Here is a 21,334-nt window from a genome sequence, read left to right as displayed (position 1 = left end):
AAACAAACAAAAATACTCAGAATATCAATAGAATTTAAGCTGAGTGGCAGAGGGAGAGGTAGTGGCCCCTCACTCAAGTCACTAAATTTTGCAAACTTTTTTTCATTTTCCTTTTGTTGTTGTTAAATTAGACCTTCTAAAGTAAAAGAATTACTTAGTTTAGAATAAGTAAGTTTAAAAAAGCACACAAAATCCATTAATCAGAAATAACTATTATTAACATTAGATGGATGTCATTCCAGATATCTATCTACACACACACACACACACACACACACACACACACACCAGAGAGAGAGAGAAAGACTGATTTTACAAACAGGACTACCATGCTAGTTTTAATTCTTTCTGTTTAATTTTGCTAGAATTTAACAGAAAGAAGAAAGAAAGCAGAATAAACTTCAGATAAATGTTTCTTCATCACAGGAAATATTAGTTCCTAAAAGGTTCCTGTAAAGTTAAGGAAAAAGAATTTTAGTAAACACTAGTTGTAAATAAGCGATTCCATTTTAAACTATCAATTATCCCAACCTGTGAAAATGCTGAAATTGGCCCATTCATACTTCCACCTCTGGGTTTGTTAGTTATAGTTGCATTCTCAAGGTTTATAAAGGTAACATAGAGGTTAAACAGCTTTGGGGAGAATTAGTGAAACAGAAAATAGATCTGAAGTCATTACCTAGAATGTAGCAGAAAAGGTAAAAGTGCAGGGGCAGGATCCTGAAACCAGGTCTGGCAAATTGACTTCAGGAGACATGATTTCTAATGCAGTTTTAACTTTTCCTTGTTTTTTGTGGGCATTATGTGAAAGCCAGTGCACAGAGACGACATCAAATTGGGATTTTTTGAGGTTCTTGGTTTCTAGGCAATTTCCCTATAGAATTTTATCCTGTGTATTGTCATGTTGTAGGATTCAAGGGGTATTCCATGTCTTTTTAAAAATGCAATATTTTGCATTGTATTTTATTGCCTTTATAAAGAAAATGGGCATGTACTATTTTAAAGATTATTCTTTTAAAAATAACTCTTGTCTTTTCCTTAAAAACAAATATTTCTCATAGAGAATACTTACCCTACATAATTATTGTCATAAACCAAGGAAGCAATTGTTTAAAGTTCTTCCTGCCAATGGCCAGTGCATGGAGCTGTCCAAGGTTTTATTCCTTGCCCTGCCTGTTCCTGACCCCTGTAATCATCACACAGAGAGATAGCAGAGATGTGTAGCAAGGATGAGGACCATCTCTAGAGTCAGATGACCTGGGTTTCTGTCCTTGCACCAGCATTCTACAGCTGTGTGACCTTGAGCAAGTCATATGACCTCTTTAGGCCTCAGTTTCCTCATCTATCAAAACAGGGATGGTAATAACAGAACCTAAATCAAAGATATTGTGAGTACCTAATGAACTGATTTTTGTAAAACAGTGCCTAACAAGTAGCCGCCATCGTCATCATCATCTTTGTATATCCCTTAATTTCTACCATAAAAGAATTTTGGCCAGGTTATTTTTCTCCTCCTCATTTTTGCTCTTGTACATATTGCCCTGAAAATGATGAATACAGGATAGGTAGCATGAGGAGGTGGAAAGATTGCTCACAGAGCTATAACTTAGGGTGTCTACTCCTGGCTCTGCCCTAACTAGCTGTGTGACTCTTGCTAAATCAACTGACCTCTTTGAACTCAGCTCCTCCACTGTTTAATAGAGTTATTAACAGTTATTTGACTGTTTACACGTCAATAAATACCTTCTACGCTTAGCATTCTGTGAATTGAATTCCCAGTTCTACATTCAGTGCAGCGACTTGTTTCCTTGTTTGTAAACTGGAAAAATAATATTTGGCACCTAATATTAGAGGATCACAGCTGGGAGTAGGCAAGGTTTTAGGGAGACTCCAAAGTGGCACCACGAGGCCCAGGCCCCATGTATGCCAGGAAGCCAGGCAGAGGGGTGGCATTAGTATTTCTGCAGAGACTAAACCTTGCCAGACTCACCCGTAGAAGCTGTCACAATACTTTGCCAGAAACTCCCGATCGGTTGGGAGGATTACTGTGTTGCGGTCTTCCAAAGACACCAAAAGCCTCGCTCTAGAGCGGCTCCGCTCACGTTAAATTGATACGACCTTTGTCAACCCTCTGGCTGCTATGTCGCCGCTTCCCATTCACTCTCTAGGCGGAATCCTCTCTGCAGCAGGCCCGAATCCCCTCCCGGAGCGTCTGCAATGGGTGTCCCTGCGCCGCACGCCCTCCTCTTTCCCGCCCCTCCCTCCTGGCTGCCATAGAAACCGGCCTGCCAGGTCCAGGCCCGCGTCCCGGCGCCCCGCCGGCCCTCCTTTACCCGTCCCTGGGCCGGCCCCTAGCTCGGGATTGGTCCTTCGGGAAACGCTGAGGGGGCTTCAGTCCCCGCGGCCCAGCTGGGGCCAATAGGCGCGGTTTGCTGGGCTGAGTGTGTCAAGTTGGCCGCCCCTGACAGCTCGCGGAGCCTCGCGCGCGACCGCGACGCCCGCGCGCTGGGACACCCCTGCGCACCCGTCCCTGCCCCAGCACCGGCCACCTCGCGCTCCTAGCCCGGCACCGCGCAGCAAAGCCAGGTAGCCGGCCTCCAGACTGAGGTAAGCGAGGGGCGGCGGGCTCTTCGCCAGCCCCCCTACCCGTGCCTGCCTGTCCTCTGCCCGGCTGCAGACCTGGCTGGCTGCACAGGGGACGCCTCTCCTCCCCGAGACCTCTAAGAGAAAGAGAGACACACGTTGGGAACTAGTGTGGCAGTCAAGTAGGGTCAGGAGAAGGTTGGGCGCTCCTTGGGGCGTCCTCATTCCTCCTCCCTCGGATGGATCAGCGCGCAAGAGGAGAGGGCGTGCTCGCGCGTCTGTGCCCCAGTCCTATAAGGCTCCCCTGTCTGTATGCGCGTCTGAGTACCAGTGTCTGTGCGGTGCTGGCACAGCTGACCATGTGCACCCGCAAATCCGTTAGTTTGTAACAGGTCTGGGGACCTGTGTGACCTCCCCACGGGCGCAAGCCAGGCTAGAGGTGGACATCGCTCTCGCCACACCCGGCATCACGACTCTCCCTAGAGAAAGGTGCTTCTTCTGGAAGACCGAGCAAAGTTAGGAGGAGCCTCTACTATCTTCCCGAATAGCCCTCCAGGAATTGTAGGACATCGAGGACTGCGATGCCACCAAGAAAGAATCCCAATGGGGTTTTTAAAAAGCCGATTTCTGATGAGCTTCCGTATGCGATCTGGGCAGATGGAGAGGTCAAGGCAATCGCTAATGATGCTTTTAGCGCAACCAAGATTCAGCCATCTGTACTTTTTTTCCCTTTGCTCCTTTCCTCTTCCTCTCTGCCCCTCTTTTCTTCCCTCATCCCCATTCCCATCCAAGCCCCACTCTCCCCCTTTCTCGGTCTCCGCGTTTGCGTCCTCCCAGAGTTTAATGGACAAGAGGGCTCTATGTTAGACCCACCCTCCCCCACCCCATTCCTCACCCCGTTTCAAAATAAGAGCGAATGAATCATATTCTAAGCTCTCACCCGTGTAATGCAAACAAGTTTGGATATTAAACAAATCGCGTTTGCACTCCAGGCCACGGGAATCCAAAAGAGAAACAAACAAAACCAGCCGAAATTTTTTGTTCCAAGATTTCAAATGGGACTCTAAAGCGAGTATTTGTTTATGGTAATAGGGTTTTAAAAAATATTTGAAAAATATGTATCGCACAAGCTTGCATCATCAACATTCAATGTGATTCACAGAAGCGCTTCAAAAGATGGTTTCTGTTAGTGTTGCAAAAGCCCTTCTAATTTTGGTTGTCATGGTAACTGAAGAAGTCGCCCCACACTATTGAGAAGCTGCCTGGCTGAAACTAGGAACCATTCTTGAGGGGAACTCCTTACAGCCCCTTATGTCACCATGATAATAATTGGGTTTATAAAAAGATACTTCTTTCTTTTCCTTAAAGTACCTAAATGCCAAGGCATGTTTTTTGTGGTTTTTAATTTTTTTTTGTTTTTTGTTTTTTCAGAGTTTACAGTTTGTTCAACACATCTTCTGTCTCAGACAAATGAGAGTAAACACTGCCCTCCAGCAAGTCAAATGGCCCAAATGTCCCTGTGGCCCCAGCTCTCTTCCCACACTAACAGGACAGAGGAGAGCGTTTGATGTTCAGGGAATCCTGGCCTGCTACCAGATCGCCCTCTCCATTTAGCATTTAAATTTGGAATCCTAATTAGCTTTCTAATTAGGAGATGGAATGTGGGTGGGGGTCCTCTGAGAGGCTATTTGGGAAAAAGCAAGGCAGCTCTCCATGAAGTAGTAGTTGGTGTGCTGTTGAATTTGCTTAGGAAAGTCCACATGGGTTTATTTTTGGCTGCACCACTGTTAAGTGGTAAGTCTGGAAAAACCTCCAGAGAGGCCTCCTTCTGTGTTAGGAAAAAATATGGCTTGGAGATTTGGTTTGAGGTATGTGCTTTTTNATAAGTTCCTAAATCTCATGGGTTATTGAGGTATGTGCTTTTTTTTTTTTTTTTTTTCCTAATAAACAAACTACTCTTAAAATAAAGGATGGTTTGTATGAAATCTAAATTACCCAGTAAAAACTATGGATAGGCCATAGAGCACTTTATGTCTTATTTTTTTATCATTTTTTAGCTGTCGATGGACTTCATTTTGTTTATTTATATGTGGTGCTGAGAAAGGAACCCAGTGCCTCACACAGGCTAGGCAAGAGCCCTTCCACTGAGCTACAATCCCAGCCTACTTTATGTCTTGTTTAACCTTAGGTTTTTAGTTAGGAAGACTTAATTAAGGACAAGCAGTGGTACCATTTCAAACACTTGCATCAGCAAATATTGGTGTCTTTAAAGAACCACAGTTCTTTGCATTCACCCAATTTCTGAGCTGAGTTCCTATAAATTAGTTAGATAAAATCTACTGACTTATCATAGATGATGATGTAACTCCCTTACTCCATTTTTTGCAGTATAATTTATGGAAGAAAATCAACCAGATCCCCATTTGCAAAGCTCTTTATTTCTTTATTTTTTATTTTCTATTTCTTATTTGTTCTCTTTAGTTATACATGATAGAAGAATGCATTTTGATTCATTGTACTCAAATGGAGCACAACTTTTCATTTCTCTGTACACAATGTATCATTGCACCACATGTGCAGTTATACATGTACCTAGGGTAATGTTGTCCATCTCATTCCACCATCTTTTCTACCCCCTTCATTCCTTCCCCTTTACCCAATCAAAGTTTCTCCATTCTCCCCCTGACCCTCCTCTTATGGGTCAGCATTCACTTATCAGAGAGAACAGTCAGCCTTTGGTTTTTTGTGACTGGCTTATTTCGCTTACCATGATATACTCCAACTCCATCCATTTACCTGCAAATGCCATAATTTTATTCTCTTTTAATGCGGAGTAATATTTCATTGTGTATATGAACCGCAGTTTCTTTATCCATTCATCTGTTGAAGGGCATCAACAGGTTGGTTCCACAGTTTAGCTATTGTGAATTGAGCTGCTGTGAACATTGAAGTAGCTGCATCACTATAGTATGCTCCTTTGGGTATAGACCCAGGAGTGGGATAGCTGGGTCAAATGGTGGTTCCATTCCAAGTTTTCTAAGGAATCTCCATGCTGCTTTCCATAATGGTTGCATTAATTTGCAGTGCCACCAGCAGTGTATGAGTGTACTTTTTCTCCACATCCTCGCCACCAAAAGTAGTAGAAGAAAGGAAATAATTAAAATCAGGGCTGAAATCAGTGAAATCGAAACAAAAGAAACAATTGAAAAAACTGACAAAACAAAAAGCTGATTCTTTGAAAAAATAAATAAAATTGATAAGTCCTTAGCCACCCTAATGAAAAGAAGGGGAGAGAAAACTCAAATTACTAAAATTCGTGATGAAAAAGGAAATATCATGACAGATACAATGGAAATACAGAATATAATTAGAAGCTATTTTGAAAATTTATACTCCAATAAAATAGAAAATATCAAAGACACCAACAAATTTCTAGAGAAATATGAGCTGCCCAAACTGAATCAGGAAGACATACACAATATTTATACAGATCTACTTTGAGAAATGAAGTAGAAGATGCCATCAAAAGCCTACCAACCAAGAAAAGCCCAGTACCAGACGTATTTTCATCCAAGTTCTACAAGACCTACAAAGAAGAATTAATACCTATATGCCTCCATTATTCCATGAAATAGAAAAGGAGGGAATCCTTCTAAACTCATTCTGTGAGGCTAGTTGTCACCTTGATACCTAAGCCAGACAAAGACACATCAAAGAAAGAAAACTTTAGACCAATATCCTTGATGAACACAGATGCAAAAACTCTCAATGAAATTTTGGCAAATTGCATACAAAAACATATTAAAAAATAGTGCACCATGATCAAGTGGGATTCATCCCAGGGATGCAAGGTTGGTTCAACATACGGAAATCAATAAACATAATTCATCACATCAATAGACTTAAAGATAAAAATCATATGATCATCTCAATAGATACAGAAAAAAGCATTTGGTAAAATACAACACCCTTTCATGTTCGGAACACTAGAAAAACTTGAGATAGTAGGAATATACCTCAACATTGTAAAAGCTATCTGTGCTAAGCCCAAGGCCAACATTATTCTAAATAGAGAAAAATTGGAGGCATTCCCTTTAAGAATTGGAACAAGACAGGGATGCCCTCTCTTACCACTCCTATTCAACATAGTCCTTGAAACTCTAGCCAGAGCGATTAGATGGACATTAAAGGGATACAAATAGGAAAAGAAGAACTCAAAGCTCTTTATTTAAATATGATGGATGTGGGGCTGGGGCTGGGGTAGTATTCTTGCCTGGCATGTTTGAGGCAGTGGGTTTGATTCTCAGCACTGCATGTAAATAAATAAAATAAAGAGAAAACTCAGAACATCTATCTTGGAGGAAGAGGACTAAAAGCTTCATAGGACTTTACCAAGAGCAGCCAAAGTTCAACTAAGTTCAATTGGTTTCAGATACAAGTAGTTCAAGATTGCTCTTAGAATTATTCTTGTAATCTATTCTTGCAGGTTACAAGCCATTGTTTGAGTAATTTGGATTTTATACAGAGGGATGGGAGGAAAAATTAGGGGCTAAAGTCACATAGTGGAATGGTGAGGAAAAATAGCTGCAGGAACAAGTACTTACACAGACCACAGAAAAATTCTCAGTCCTTCAGCATCTCATAAATATATCACAAATCAAATTAAATCTATATTCAACTTACATTGTTATGACCATAAATATTGTCTACTTCAGATCAAAGTTGTAAACTAAGATCATATTTCTCATTTTGTACAACTCTTTGGAAAAAATATTTTTTCATTTGCTTAATTTTTAGAAACTTTATTCCCAAATATTCGAAAGCCTTTATAAAACACCTCTCCTTCATCTTTTCCTTACAATCAAATGAATCAGATAACCATTAGTTCCTTCCCAGCCCTACCCCAGCCCTCCTAAAAGGAGCCCTCAGTCCTGTAAGCTGAACCATTTCTCTTCCAGCCTTGATGAACATTGGTATTCTGGGATTTCTCTCCTCTTCCCTTCTGTGTGGATTTCCTATTCTCTTATTTTTCATTTTCTTGTTTTATTCCCTATTTGATAGAGCACCTACTCTGGTAGCTCCTTAAGAAAGAATTACGATAATCCTAGTGGCTCAGGAGGCTGAGGCAGGACGATCAAGAATTTAAAGTCTGACTGAGCAACTTAGGGAGGCCTTAAGCAATTCACCAAACTCTTGTCTATATAAATAAAATATATATATTTTTTAAAGTGGGGGAGGGGCTGGGGATATAGCTCAGTTGGTAGAGTGCTTGCCTGGCATGCACAAAGCCCTGGGTTCAATCCCCAGCACCACACACACACACACACACACACACAAACGGGGGTGGGCAGCTGGGGATGTGGCTCACTGGTTAAGTGCCCCTGGGTTCAATCCCTGGTATCCAAAAAAAAAAAAAAGAAAAGAAAAGAAAAAAAGAAAGGATCATGAGAAGTAAATTTTTGAGACTGCACATGTTTGAAATGTTTTTACACTCACACTTCCTTGATGCTTTACCAAAGACTCTAATTAGAAGTTAATTCCTACAAATTTCTGATGGCATTGATTCATCATCAATTTCTGGCTTCCACTGTTGCTGAAAAGTTCAATGTCATTCTAATTTTTAACACTTTGCATGCAATCTATTTTTTCCCTCTGGAAACTTCTCTTATCGTTTTATGAAATTTCACAGACATGTAGATTGTTTTAATTTACCTGGTGGACCCTTTCAATCTAAAAATTCATGTCCTTCACTTCTGGGGAATTACAGATAGGCACTTTTGGCAAGCTGTTCCAATTGTTGGTTACATGTCCATTTCACATGTTGATTATTGTTGACTGCATCAACTGAGGACTTTGAAGTTTGAATGACTTTTGTTTGCTGCCCTTTGGAATCAGGCAGGCTGCCAGACCATTTTGCATTCTGATTCTGCTTTTTCACCATTTTTGGTTGTTTGTTTGTTTTTGGTCACTAAAGGAAATTATCTTTATTCTCATTCATACAGGAATCATACCCTTAGCCTTACTAGTAGAGCATTTTTTATGGAACATGTTGATTATACATATATCAAGGCACAAAGGCAGCAAATTTGCTGTAGATTGATTATTAACGTAATGGTCAACCCTGAAATGATGATGCATATGACATGAATTTTTATGCCAGCTCTTGGTCTCTTGTTAAGTAAATATTTCTCTAGAACATAGATTTGCTCACCCTTTCATTTTTCAGAAAACAAATTCAGAGATGTTAAGTGTGGATCACAGTTACTCAGGAGGAATGCAGTGATCTCCTTTGTCTCCTCTGACATCTTTTAGGGTGCTAGTGATAGAACACAAAGCCTCATGCATGCTACACAAACCCTCTACCATTGAGCCACACCCTCCCTACTCCTGACTCCCTTTGAAATAGTCCCTTTCTCACTGTCTCCTCTCTCTCCTTGGCTACCTTGTCTTACGTTTCTCTTTTAAAATTCTTTTTTTTTTCTTTTTTGGTCAGGTGCAGTAGCACGTGCCTGTAATCTCAGCTACTCAGGAGGTTGAAGCAGGAAGATTGCAATTTTAAGACCAGTGTGGGCAACTTAGTGAGACCATCTCTCAAAATAAAAAGTTCTGTGGATGTAGCTCATTGGTAGAGTGCCCATGGGTTCAATCCCCAGTATTGCAAAAGTAAAATCCTTCTTTCTTTATTGTAAATAAACATTATATTTTATCATAAATCATATTATAACATGTATCATCACACAGTATATATTCCAGAGGCAGCAAGAAGAGTGGTCAAGCTTTAATTCTGGAACCAACTTGCTGGGTTTGGATCCTGTTTATGATTTACCTACTATGTGATTGCATTAGATTTCTATTACTGTAACAAAATACCTGAGATAACTAATGTATAGTGAAGAAATGCTTTTTTTTTTTATCTCACAGCTTTAGGTTTCTGTCAATGATTGGTTGGCTCCTTTGCTTATGGATCTGTGACAAAGCAGCCTATCATGGTGACAGTGCACGGTGGAGTCAAACAGCTCACTTCATGGCTGGAAAGTGAGAAAGAGGAGGAAAGGGGTCGGGGTTCCAATATCCCCTTCAAGTCCACACCCCTAAATGACCAGAGCACCCCTTTAGGTCTCACCTATTTAAAAAATTTTAACCACCTTCCAATAGCACCACTCTGGAGAATAAGCTTTTAATACATACACTTTTAGGGAGCATCCTGGATCCAAACTGTAGCAGTGAACTTGGGCAGGCTATATGACCTCCTTACACTTTACCTTTCTGGGGCTTAATTATAAGATCTACCTTGTAGGGTTGTTGCAAGAATGAAATAAGTCAATTCTTGTAAAGCTCTAACCCAATAAATAGTGTTAGTAGTATTATTTAAAAGGAAGAAAGAATCACCTGTAATTCTACATCTAGTCTCATTGATAATTTTAGCTAGAGAGATCACCCTAGTTAACATTTTAGAGGGTTGTTTCTTAGTACATAAAAAAAAAATGGGATGTTGCACATACAGTTTGATTTGTTGCTTTCTCCATGTAACTTTCTATTTTGAGTTCTTTTCAGACTACTGAACATTTAGTATTCTTCCGTATGGTATGCTGGTTTTCTGTATCAGTTCTAACACAGATCTTATTAATTAGGTTCTCAGTAAATACTGATTGAACTGTAAAGTCAACTCTTCCTTCTGGACCTTTGGTTTTGAGTAAGGTGAGAAGCTCCCTGAAAGCTAAGACATGTCTTTGAGCTACATCCCTAGCCCTTTTTAAAATTTTTAATTTTGAGACAGGGTCTCACTAATTGCTGGGGGGGTCTCATTAAGTTGCTGTGGCTGGTCTTGAGCTTGCCATTCTCCTGCCTCTCAGACTCCCAAGTTGCTGGGATTACAGGCATGTGCCACCCTGCTAAGACGGATCTCATCTTTCTCTATACAATCAAAGCATTCTGAAGAAGGCACATGAAAAGTGTGAACTAGGACAGAGAGAAGCAATACCAGTGTGAACGGTGGTGGAGGAGTGTGGGGGAGGCAAGGGCAAGAATTAGAATGGGAGACCCAGGTGTGACTTGGTGGGACCAGAGAGACAAGAGACCAATGGAATGTGGATCTAATACTTTGGGGTTTCCTTGGGACCTCAGGGCGGCATAGGTGAGGTTGGGAAGTCAAGAGAGAAGCCTTATCTGTATGAACACCTCTTGGGAGCATGGGCTGCTTTCGTCTTCCCAGGTTCTTCCTTGGAGATCTGATCTGATTTGACTCCTCCGCGATCCATGAAAGTCATCACTGTGCTTCACTCACACACTCACACTTCTGTGTGGCCAGAAGCAGCCATTAGCAAGGTGTCCAGTGTTTTAAAATCAAGCCTTGAGCCTCCCCAGTGAAGATGCATGCCGCTTAACACCGTGAGAAACGTGGAGATAGATTCGTGTTCGTGGGTTTGTGTTCTGTCATATTGCTCATGTTACAGAATGAACCATTTCCCCAGGAACCAGAGGAGCTCTTGGGAAGAGTATGGGCTAGGTGACTGGGTTTGGATTGAGGGATTCTGGAAGTGAATAAAAGTACTTCTTTCTGGTCTGAATTCCTATTTCCTCAAGAGTCCTTTCTGTATAGTACATCAAAGCCATGTGAAAACTACCCTGTGAGTTTTGGTGATGACTCTGTAAAGAAGGGCAAAGACTTTCAAAGCTCTGAAACAACTGAATTAGCTAACATCTATAGGAAACAGGATGCAAAAGCATTAAATGTTGCAATATAGCAGTGCTCAGCTAGGTGACTCTTTGTCTCACTGCTAGGATACTTAGTGAGAGTTGCAAATTGGTAATTTTTTTGTTTGTTTGTTTAATGCTGGATTTGGGGGTGAAAGTTGCCTACAGAACAGATATTAAGATTTAGAAATAAAATATTGGTTCCATTCTTGGCTAATAATAATTATTATTATGAAGGTTTTCAAAAAGGCTTTTAAACTTTTCTAAACTTCTAGTTTACCCAAAATACCCCTCAGACATTATCGATAGCACTAACTCTTTTTTTAAAAATATTTTTAGCTGTAGATGGACACATTCCTTTTTTTTTTTTTTTTTAATGTGGTGCTGAGGATCAAACCCAGTTCTTCACACATGCTAGGCAAGCACTCTACCACTGAGCCACAACCCCAGCCCATTGATAGCACCAACCCTTGAACTCCTGGAGAACACACAGGCACAGATTTTTCCCCACTTTTTATTGTCTCAAATTCAGGGCTACATTTAAAAAATTTACTGTCTACTTCCTGACTTGCATCTCCTAGTCTTTCAGTGTGAGCTCCATCACAATCTACCAACTACTCAGGACTCATCTCCTTCCAGGAGTCCTCTTTTGGACATCCACACTTTCTAAGCCTACCTCTAGTGCTTTGTACCTTATTATTTTGTGTTTTTATTACATTTAAATTATCTCTTGATGTATCTATCTTGCCTCACTAACCGTAGATTGAGTCATATCTAAATTGTACCTGAAGAGTGGTTCATTAAGCATAAACGTAGGCAGGTGCTTAAAAATAATGTTTTCTGCAGTGACCATCTATCTTGTATTGGAGGAGAATTCTATAGTGTAATAAATGAGTAGCAACCTCACATTGCTTAGGATGGATGTGAGGGCAAGGAAGTAGTAGAAAAAATGATCTATTTTTTCATCCTCTTGCTTTCTAGCAACCTGTGTGCAACAGGAATTCCCCATGACTCACATGGCTCTGGCTTGGGAGACTGTGTGAAGCAGCACCTGCTGGGTTTGAGGCATCTACTCTGAGAACAGTCAGGCCAGGCCTAAGCTTGAAATCAAACTCAGACATTCATTGTCTGTGCAACTCTGGAAAAGTTAACAAGTCCTTCTGGAGTTTAGTTTCTTCATCTGAAAAAATAGCAAGCACTTTTTATGGCTGTTGTAAGGAATAAAGAAAATATGTATAAACAAACTGGAATAAAATAGTAATAATTATTCTAAGTTAAAAATGCTTTTGGCTGCAAGTAACAAAATAATCTTCCTACTTAGTAAAAGTTTGTTTTTGTGGCAGAAAAAGATGTCAGGATAGGCAAATGAAAGATTTGTTTTAGCTGCCAACAAAGACCTAGTTTCTTCCCCTCTTCCTAGTTTGCTATCCTGACTTTTGCCCTCATATGAATCACTTAGTGATATTTAGGTGGCTAATGCACCTTCAGACCAATTCCACACTGGAAGAACTGGAAAGGAGCTATGCTAGCCACAAACATCCCCCTTTCACAGGAATGCACACTTTTCAGAAACTCTTCACTAAGGTCTAATTGGCCAAAACCATGCCTTAGAGCCATTCCTATCTGTGACAGAGAAGGGGAAACTGCTCTTTCTTGATCTCTGTTGCAGAAAGCAACAGGGAAAGGGGAAGAGAGTTTAGTAAAGATGGTGAGCAGCCTACAGTACCGCTGCCTCACTTATTGTGAGGGCACACTCATGTCCCGGGTTGTCAGGACAGCCCTGGTTTATACCAAGGGTCCCAGTGTGATTGTTAATAGCACCCCATCCTCCTCTCAAAAGTGTGTGTTTTGGATGGTGAATTCTATGTTCACCCTCCTTATTGAGTATTTATTGTAGGTAATTATTACACACTCTCATTAAGACGGACTACAACCATAAGTAAGCAAGCCAAGCTCATCTGTGGTGAATGCCTGTGTGCTGGTGGTATGTGTGCTGAGTTTTCAGGGTAGGAAAATGAGTGTGGGTAGACAAATCACCTGGGGTAAACTGGTCTGGATGGAGAGGAAGTATATGGGAATGTGTAATGCCCAGGTGTGAGAAATAACTGGGTTTGAAAATGGAGAAGTACATGATCTGTTCTTTGAAAAGATTAACAACAAACATTTTTAATGGTGCCCTTGTGTGAGTGATGAACACTGTGTGGTATGAGGTACAGTGCTAAGATATGATTTGGCCTAAGAGCATTCTGAGTACTTGTGGCACAAAATGAAGCAGTCATTTATATTTAAATCAAGTATTTTTTTCTAATCACAAAACGTATCACAATTTCAGTGAGGAGACAATTTTTTTTCTAAATTATTCTCCTAATGAGCAAGTAATAGAATGTGACCTTGAACTAAAGAAAATATTTGCATCTTTCAAATCTTCTTTTGAGTTAAGCTGTTTCCTCCCTTAGTTTGGCTTTTAAGTCCTCCCATATTTGTTTTGGTTGTTCATTTATTCTGTTGAGCTGCTTGGTTGGATCAGTGGAAAGACACAAAATAATTTGGTGACTTTACCTCTCTGGATTTGTTTTCTCAAATACAGAGTGAGAGATTAAATGATCTAGCAGGTCCCTCCATTTTGGACTCCTAGAAGTCCCAGGGAGTACTCGGGTTATCATAGGAGTACTTGGGATCAGCTAATCTGCTTGGAGACTCAGGTTACTTTGGTTTCAGGACATTCAGAAATAAGAAGGCAGAGGAGACCAGAAAGTGCCTGAAGCTCAACTAAGCAAATTGCCATTTGTTTTTGGCAGAGGGGAGGCATTTCCTCAGCAGCGTGGAAGGAAGATCAGTGTGAAAAAAGGTGTGCTTGATGGGCTGGCCTGAAGGAAGACTGACGTTAGGAAAAAACTCGTTTCAGCCTGTGTATTGGCAGATGTCCACAGTACCAGCTACTCAGAAGGCTGATGAAGGATCACCTGAGTCCAGGAGTTCAGGGCCACCTGGGGCAAAAAGAAAAAAGACTTTTATTCCAGGTTCTGAGCTACTGTGCAATGTTTAACGACCTAACAACAAGCCTGTTCTGAAGGGCAAAGCAGCAATCTCCAGACACTCAGTGCCAGTCAGCTTCCCTGTTGCTGGATTTGTGTCCTGAGATTTTCCTGATGGTATCTACAGATCTACTTAGTTTCACAATCTGTTGCTGGTTGCTTTTCAACCTCATCCTTCCCAACTGCATTTTGCTCTCCTGGAATGTTGCTGGTAGCTTTAAATTTTGTTCCTAATAGCCACATTCCCCCCATAGCTCCTTTGCTACTTAGCAGTTGCAAAAGATCTGCTTTCTCTCCTCCCCTCAGTTCCCACAGAGAGCAGTTCTTGCTGCTCCAGTATTAAATTTATGCAGCTGCTGTCAACATTTAACTACATCTGCAGTAACCTATAGTATTTCTTCAGTGGACTATGGTGACATTACTGAAGCTGGTCTTAACTTCCCATAAAAATCCCTCCTTTCTAAAAGACTCCTCGATGTTTTGCAGTCTTGTTTTCATTTTGTTTTTGAAATGACACATTTGGAATCTGGATAATTTGCATGTTTACTCATTCCAACCAGTTTTTGTTTAGCTTTTCCCTTGGGAAACAATATTATCAAATAGCTGAAGACATTAGCATGCCAGTGACATATCACCACTCTAACGAGTATCCAGCCACAAGGATTGATGTTTGATTGCCTGTGAGATGGTGATTCTAGAATAACATCTTCAGGGTACCACCGAGTGGTCCTATTTGTGATCCATTCCAGGGCCTATCCCTGACCTCTCTAAATGTGGTTTGGAATTTTGGAGGAATGTTTTCTTCCCTGTAACTTCTCTCTGTATACTCTCATAATTTATCTTCCTCATTCCTAACAACTTTTTTTAAAAAATTTATTGGTGCATTATACACAATAATGGGACATGTTCATACATACAAACAACTGAGTTGTTTTTATGAAATCTTCCTCAGGTAGATTTTGATTTCTCAACTTTCCCTTGTCAGAAGATAGTATCATCTGTTAAGTACTTCCTGCTTCAGCTTACCAATGGAAATGTCAAAAGGGAGTCTTCCTTTGTTTAATCTACTGAACTTCTATCCCCCAGGCTACCACAAAGTTTCTGCTCAGGTACTTTATGAATTTTATTGCCATTTGTGTAACTAGGACATGTTTTATAGCTAAATTTTCTTATTATCAGATTACTATTAGTGAATACAAATATTATGGAACTTGCACATTTATCTTGTTTCCAGTAAGCACTTGTTGAACTTAATTATTAGCTCTAATGGTTTATTATAGTTTTTGACTCTCTAGGGTTTTCAAAATCTTTGTCTGTAAATGAGAATAATGTTATTTCTTTCTTTTCAATATTTAGTTATTGTCTTCTTTCATTGACTATCAGCTCCAAAAATACTGAATAGAATCAGTGTTCAAAGGCATTTTTGTCTTCTTCCTGACTTTATAGAGAATGTTTCTAAGATTTCACCATTTAAAAAGATGCTTACTATAGGTTTTTGGCAAATAGCTTTAATTAAGTTAAACAAGTTCCCATTACACCTAATGTGATATATAGATAGATTGATAAATAGATAGATAGAGATATAGACATATAGATATAGATATATAGATATTTAGATATAGATATTGATTTAATATATATATATATATATATATTTTAAATATATTAATATATATATATATATTTTTTCCCAGTGCTGGGAATGGAATTTAGAGCCTTACACATGCTAGGCAAGTACTCTACCACTGAGCTACACACCAAGCCCTTTTTTTATTTTATTTTGAGATAGGGTCTCACCAGTTGCTCAGGATGACCTCCAACTTACAATCCTCTTGCTTCAGCCTTCTAAGTAGCTGGGATTACAGGCATGCCCTAGTTTGTATTATTTTTATAAATAAGAGGTATGTACAAGTTTATTAAAATTTTTTTGAATCTGCTCAGATAATCTTTTGTTATTTCCCTTCAAAAAATTTATGAATTGAGTTAAACTTACACACTTGCAGTTGTTAATCCATGTAAGCATTCTTGGGAGAAATTTTACTAGGTCATATGTTTATAAATACATTGCTAGATATGGCTTCATAGTATTTTGCTTTACATTTTGCCGTTCATATGCATGAGTGAAATCAGCTTATCATCTTTTACTTTCTTGTACAGTCTGCTCAATTTCAATAGATATTCTATTACAAGATGGCTTAACTTGTAGTTCTAACTTAAGATTTATCTTGTTTCTTCTACGGTATGTACATATATACCAATCAGTTTACGTATTTTTATTTGTTTGTAACTTTTATTGAGATATTGGAACTCTTGGGCTTTAACTGAGTAGTTTGCCATTCAACCACATAAGGTCACCTACAGTTTCAGAAAGTCAGTTTGAATAACTACAGGGGAGATAACAAGTCCATTACAAAGTTGGGAATAAAGGGAAAATGAATTTATGTATTTACTATCACTATGGTTCATCGGCCTTGGTGGTTTATTAAAATGCAGAGTGCTTTGAAGAATCTTTCTTTCTGATTCTTTTACATGCCTTTGGTACTATGGCTGATTTATACCATACCCAAGCTAAAGCTGAATTTTATGACAATAGTCTGTCCTTAGAGGATTCAGTTCCACTGTATACCAAATGGAGGCTGCCGGTAGACTCAGAGGGACCTGGGTCCCATGCCAGATCCATGATTCATTAGCTCTCTGGTTTGGATGAATTCCTCAACTTTCCAAACTTTAGTTACTTTTTCAGCACAGTGAGAATTTTAATATCTATCTTACAGGTTTTGTTATATTGATTAAATCAATAGCATATGTGTTTAACACAATGTCTGATGTATAATAAGTGCTTAATAAAAATAACTTTTGCAATACATCACCGTTACAGTGAACAAATTGCTAGAATACTTGCTATTAATTTGTGGTTTACATTCTAGAACTCTTTTAGTTCTTTTTGGTTTGTTTTTACTAATATTTATTTGGCACCTACCATATCCTCATTTGTACTAAACCGTGGGAAATACTAAGGATATGAAACAGGATGTGTCAGTTTTAGAGAAGCTAAACCTAGTTCATATCATCAAGGTGTGAGTTCACTGGTAGAGCTGAGGAAGAAGCAGTTAACTATGGGTGAGCAGAGAAAAGAACATACCAAGAATGTGATGTTTCAGGACAGGCTGGAGCTTGAATAAGCAAAAAGCAAGTCATTTCAGTTAGAGACACTGCATACTAGCACTACTCAGTGTGAAAGGACATTTTATGTCGGGAAGAAGAAACTGCATAATAAATTGCATAATTGAAGCAGAACTCAGAACTTTCCTTCAAGGCTAGATATTTAGCCATATCTTTGCTTTTGGGGGGAAAGAGACTAGGGATGCCTTGGAATCAGGGGTAAATGCTAACCCTGTAGTGTCTTAGAGGTGGGATATGATTCACTGCTCACTAGTGCTGATTTTGGCTCCCTTGGGGGATTGTGGACATAAAGAAGGCAAAGACTAGGGAGAAAGGCCAAGGGAAGTACATGGGTCTGTATTTTTGCAGAACTGTTCAGAGGAATTGGGGAATGCAGAAAAGATTTTGAAAATGGATCAGGGATTATTTCTCATATTGTAAAATAAAGCAAATTCTGCAGAAGGCTACCAATATATCATACCCTAAAAATAAAAAACAGGGAAGATGAAGTTTCTTCACTCTTAGCATGATCATTTTAGCCTTGGCAGCCTTCCAAGGGAAAACCATAATCCCGTTGTTTTTATTTTCTCTGGGCTGGAGCAATGCTGGTCTGTAAATGTTCTGATACTGTCAACTCAAATAGCCTCTTAGGAATGTCCACTGCGTTTGTGGTGTGCTTCACTGGGAACTTTAGAACACCCTGGAAAAAATAATGGGGCATCACATCAAACCCACAGTGTTTCAGAAATTTTCCAGTCGGAGATGCTCTGGTTAGGGGCACTTATAACACACCCACTCTTGTTTGAGGAGGAAACATTTGAAAGTTATTTTTTTCTTTTGATTGGTTATTTTTAAGTTTTTGCCTTTTCTTTTTTTATCAGAAACCATTATTTGTGGTGTTTCTTTTTAAACAACAACAACAACAAAAAAAGAATGTTTATGAGAGAAATATCTATTTCTGTGTCTTCTAGGATTCATGCCACCTTTAAAAATATCTGTACAATTCAAGTCAAATCAGCCAGCATTTGGGTATTGGGTGCCCAGAATCATGAAATGGATAAGACAGAGAACCTGGCCCCAAGGAAACCCATATTATACTAGAGAGAATAAGGATTCACACCAGTAGCTCAAACAGTAGGTAGAGTTTGAAGATGTTGGAGGAAATCAAAAGCATCATGAGGACATTGCAGAGGAAGAGCTGAATTCTGCTTGGGATATCAGGGAGAGATATGAAGGAAAGGGAACTGCAGGAAGTGGGGAAAAGGTTAAGAATGTAAGCTGGATTTTAAAAACAGGTAGAACTTCAACCATCAGATGATTGAAATAAGAAAAAGAATGAAATTCAACTCTTGAAAGGCAAGAATTTAAAATATTTTTTTGCACTCAGCAACAAATAAAACCTGTCTTAATTCATTTATCCATCAATTCTATACACATGTTTTGAGTACTTCTGATGTGCCAGGCACTATTTAGAGATAGAGATGACTAAAATATCAACTCTGCCCTCATTACTCTCATCATCTAGACAGGTACACAGAGGAGGAACACTTTTTGTGTGCGGGGTGCTGGGAATCAAACTCAGGGCCTCGTACATGCTAGGCAAGTGCTCTACCACTGAGCTGCACTCCCAGCCCTAGGCAGGTACACAAAGATACACATCCAAGAAGTTAATCTATAACTATCAACTGACAGAAGCACAAAACACTGTGGGAGCCCCATGGACTTAGGGAGTCAAGGAAATCTTTATATAGACATATAGTTTTGAATTTTCTGTGGGAAATAGGTTGAGGAGAACATCCCATGCAGAGGGAATGCCATGTACCAAAACATAGAACCATGAAACAGCACGGCAGCATAGGGCTTTCAATTATTTTGATATCTCTCAAATATAGGGGCTTAGCGGGGGACAGGTGGGATCAGGGGAGATCAGAAATGAGACTAGAAAACAATCAAGAACCATATCTTGAAAAGCTTTCTAGACTATGCATTGGAAATTGAATTTTATTGTCTAAGCATTTGAATGAAGGATTTTTTTTTTAGGTTTTTTTTCCCCTATAGCTCTATTAAGGTAAAAATTAAGTACAATAAAATGCACATATTTTAAGTATACAATTTGATCAGTTTTGACATGTATCCAATACAATCAATGTAAAAGCATTTCCATTACTTTTTTAAAAAAAATTTGAAATCATGAAGACTGTATTTCCTGCATGATTTATTACATTAGAAATAAATCACCTTGGGCTAGGGCTGGGGCTCAGGGGTAGAGTGCTTACCTAGCACATGTGAGGCACTGAGTTCAATCCTCAGCATCACATAAAAACAAATAAGTAAAATAAACGTATGTGTCCATCTACAACTAAAAAATTAAAAAAAATAAAGATAAAAAAAAAGAAATCAGGTTGGGGTTGTGGCTCGATGGTAGAGTGCTTGCCTCGCATGTGTGAGGCACTGGGTTTAATTCTCAGCACCACAAATAAATAAATAAAATAAAGGTCTATCAACAACTTCAAAAAAAAAGAAAGGAAGAAAGAAATCAATTACCTTAAGGTATATAGAACTCCACATGTCAACTATTTCAAAATTAAATGGCACGCTTACTACAAATATCTCAGAGGTCAAGGAAGAAAACATAAGAAAAGTAAACAAAAAGTGCTTCGAACTAAGTGATAATAAAAGCTTAAAATAACAGGATTTCTGAGATGAAACAGTACTCAGATGAACATTTATAACAAAGTATTTGTATCAGAAAGAATTCATCTTCGTGGAATATTTTGTTGAGAGTGTTCTGTAGTGCAGGTTTTCTAGTTGCAAATTCTTTTAACTCTTGTTTATCATGGAAGATTTTTATTTTATTTTCAAATCTGAAGCTTAATTTTGCTGGATATAGGATTCTTAGTTGGCATCTTGGTTGGTTGTAATAGGATGGAGGTGTCATTGAAGTGGAAGGATCTGGAAGATTGGGGAGGAGAAGAAAGAAGCTGGGGTGGCACCTAGATTACTTGGGCTTCTACTGGCTTAGTCCCCTCCCAGGCAGGCCCCCCTCCAGCCTCTGTTCTCAATGCAGGGAACCTTCATCCTTTGCACTTCGCCATTTGGGCTCCCGTGGGCATCTTTAAATGTCTTTATTTGAGGCCCCAAATAAATCCTTCCAGTCTTAAAAATCTCAGGACCAGATTCAGCCTCTGACATAACCATGGCTTCTGCACAGCTCTGTCATATGGCTACTGACTCAACTTTGGCTCAGGGTGGGAGGCTTAGCAGGGCCCTCCATTCCTTCCCCATCTCTCTTCTTCCCTCTTTTAGTGGCTTCTTTGCATAAAAGTAACCTTGTCCCCTTATTCTGGACAACGGCTCAGTGGCAAAAGTGGCAGGTTGATAGAGACACAGTTCATCGCATTGACCTCCCCCCAGTCCCAAATCTGCCCATCTGGGAACAAGTCTCCAGACAGAAGCTAAATATATTCATGGGGCTGTTCCTGAATTTTCTGGAGCATCAAGAAACATGTTGGTGAGCACATTGTCACCATGATCTGGTCTCATGTTCATTAAACTTCTTTCAGAATTCTCAAAACCCTAACTTTAAAAGAAACAATTTTTTAGAAAGCCTACCAGATATATTCCTAATTATAGCTTGAGTTCCCTCTGCATGGTTCCCCAGGCCCAGTGGAGGATACAGGAAACTATACATGCCATTTATTGTTTTTGTCACCAATATTTGAGCCTCCACCTGTGCCAACTAGTAATTATGTCAAAGATGTACAGGGTACTTCATGGTTTTCTTAGACATTTTATTCTTGGATTTGAAACTTTGGAATATCTCAGCTTTGGAGTCTTTACCTCAATCATCCCAGGCAGGT

General features: G+C 39.5%; 1 protein-coding gene and 1 long non-coding RNA gene across 3 annotated transcripts in view; one reads left to right on the top strand and one right to left on the bottom strand.

Annotated features, from left to right (window-relative positions):
- Positions 1 to 201: 201 nt before the first annotated feature.
- On the bottom strand, positions 202 to 2,322 carry LOC125615765. Its single transcript, XR_007346360.1, has 3 exons — positions 1,991 to 2,322; positions 1,073 to 1,186; positions 202 to 450 (listed from the first exon to the last, which is right to left on the bottom strand). It is a non-coding gene; the product is annotated as an uncharacterized LOC125615765 (long non-coding RNA).
- Positions 2,323 to 2,397: 75 nt separating this feature from the next.
- The window catches only part of Nim1k (NIM1 serine/threonine protein kinase), a 57,309-nt gene continuing 38,372 nt past the window's right edge, over positions 2,398 to 21,334 (top strand). For both annotated transcript variants that reach the window (XM_015497345.2, XM_048800075.1), the window contains exon 1: positions 2,398 to 2,607. The gene's annotated coding sequence lies outside the window, so the exon portion shown is untranslated. The remainder of the gene's footprint in view (positions 2,608 to 21,334) is intronic.

The sequence above is a fragment of the Marmota marmota genome, unplaced genomic scaffold, assembly GCF_001458135.2.
Source record: "Marmota marmota marmota unplaced genomic scaffold, marMar, whole genome shotgun sequence".
NCBI classification, from domain to species: domain Eukaryota; kingdom Metazoa; phylum Chordata; class Mammalia; order Rodentia; family Sciuridae; genus Marmota; species Marmota marmota.
Note: the sequence above shows the minus strand (reverse complement) of the source record. Positions and strands in the feature narration are given on the sequence as shown.